Source organism: Monopterus albus, unplaced genomic scaffold (assembly GCF_001952655.1).
Source record: "Monopterus albus unplaced genomic scaffold, M_albus_1.0 scaffold41.1, whole genome shotgun sequence".
Classification (NCBI taxonomy): domain Eukaryota; kingdom Metazoa; phylum Chordata; class Actinopteri; order Synbranchiformes; family Synbranchidae; genus Monopterus; species Monopterus albus.
In genome coordinates, this window is record NW_018127921.1 from 317,639 (window position 1) to 319,702 (window position 2,064).

General features: G+C 39.5%; 1 protein-coding gene across 1 annotated transcript in view; it reads left to right on the plus strand.

Moving 5' to 3' along the window:
- LOC109959894 (ankyrin repeat and sterile alpha motif domain-containing protein 1B-like) overlaps window positions 1-2,064 on the plus strand; it is a 110,560-nt gene that overhangs the window by 57,224 nt on the left and 51,272 nt on the right. The window lies entirely within an intron of this gene.

Sequence of the window (2,064 nt, forward strand, 5' to 3'; positions counted from 1 at the left end):
TTACATGGGGGCAGCAAACAACTTGTGAACACAACAAAAAGCTTTGTGTATACTTAAGCTTACGTTGATGTATTATGCCTACTTTTGTTTATTTGATGCATCCTGTTATGAAATTAATGCAAGTGTTTGAATGAATTGCATTTCTATAAAAGAAAAAAACAACTTGTAAACACAACACTGACATCTCACCTGTTGGCCAGTAGCTGCTTATTTACACATCTGGGTTCTGAGCAGCATTATCATTTATGTGGAGTTGTGTTTCTTCCTACCTGGAGAATGCAAGTCCATTATTCACTCCCTTTTAGCTCAGGTTTTGGTCTCTATGCTGCTGAGGGGATATCTGGCTCTTTAGTTAGCTCCTAAATACTGTTGGGTGATGAGCAGATAACGAGCAGAGGGTGTTAGAGCTGTTTTTACCCTGTAAATACAGGTGCTTGTATATCATTAAGTGGTGGGAGTGAACGGTGGTAGTGAAGCTACAGATAATGCTCTATGAAGGCGACTGTAACTGCAGACTCGACTGGCTTTTTGTAGGGTTAGACCGGTCTTAATTTTGCTTTGATGCAAGTTGGTCGGTGTTGTAAAAATAAAACCAATTTATTTCAGTCTACATAATTAGCTGCCCCCACCTACCTTGCACGGCAAACCAATAATCAGCGACACCTGTTGACTGGTGGGACCTATTCACAACAATGTGGAAAATGTGGCGCATAATTTCTGTTTTTTTAAAGAACAATGTTGTGGAACGAGTAATAGGGAACAAATTTTGGAGATGGAAGTAACCAGCTGGAAATACACAACAGCAAGGACTCGTAGTAGTCAGTCATTTTCTTTTGCCCAAGAAACTGTTCACCGGCCAGAATGAGCTCTGCTACAGGTCTGGTTTGACATCTCATGCTCCTTTAGATCATTTTGAGCTCTTTGCGGAATCTTCCCGTTTAATATTTTTTGTAACGTTTGAATTCTGTATTAATTTACACAGACTTCATGGCAAATAAGTTGTACTGAAAAACTAAAACAGTGTTGTGCAATGTGCACTGGATGGGTGTATTCTTACAGTAGGGTTGGAAGTCTGGTAGTTTGATCCAGGCCACAGGCGAAGTCTGTGTTTGTGAACCACAAGCCTCCTTCACATTGTAATTTGATTTTTTGCTATTATAAAAAAAATATTGATTATAACTTATTTAAATAAAGGGTTACAGAATAGAAAATTCTCAGGCAGAAATAAAGTGTATATTAAGTGGTGGTAATGCATTTTTAATGAGATTCAAAGAGATCATATGAATATTTAAGTTAAATGATGACAGCCGGTAAAATTGCACCTAAAATGTTTTCCTATTTTCACATTAGAACAGTCTAGCATTACAGCAGGATTGTGACATAGTACTGTGTACTATTCTGCCACAAAATGACTGTTCAAGTACTACAAAACTACAGTATTTCAAATATTTCTGTGAAGAAATGAATATATGCGTCTTTCTAGTGTCTGTATCTGCATGGAGCTGCAGTGCAACTGCCCTCTGAGAAAACTGTTACACAGTGGGGATCAGCTGCAAGCCCAAATGTTATCCCGGTCTGGAGGAACCAAAGGATTAATGCTGTGTTTTGGGGGCAATTATGTGGATTTTCTCCTTCAGATCAACTGGATAAGAGAGGATGAAGGGAGAATCAGGCTGCCAACAAAAAAGCTGCAGTGGATGTTGATTAATGTTAAGGTGTTAAGTAAATTGCTCAAAAAAACTGAGGGATCACTTAAATCACACATTGGATCTTGACGAATGAATCACCTACCAACCAGCAAGGATTCTGGCTCTCACAGACCTGTTAGTTTGTCTTTAAGAAGCCCTCCTATCCTCCACTCATTGCCTGTATTAATTGCACCTGTTTGAACTCGTTACCTGTATAAAAGACACCTGTCCACACACTCAATCTATCAGACTCCAACTTCTCCACTATGGGCAAGACCAAAGAGCTGTCTAAGGACACTAGGGACAAAATTGTAGACCTGCACAAGGCTGGGATGGGCTACAGGACAATAGGCAAACAGCTTGGTGAGAAGGCAAC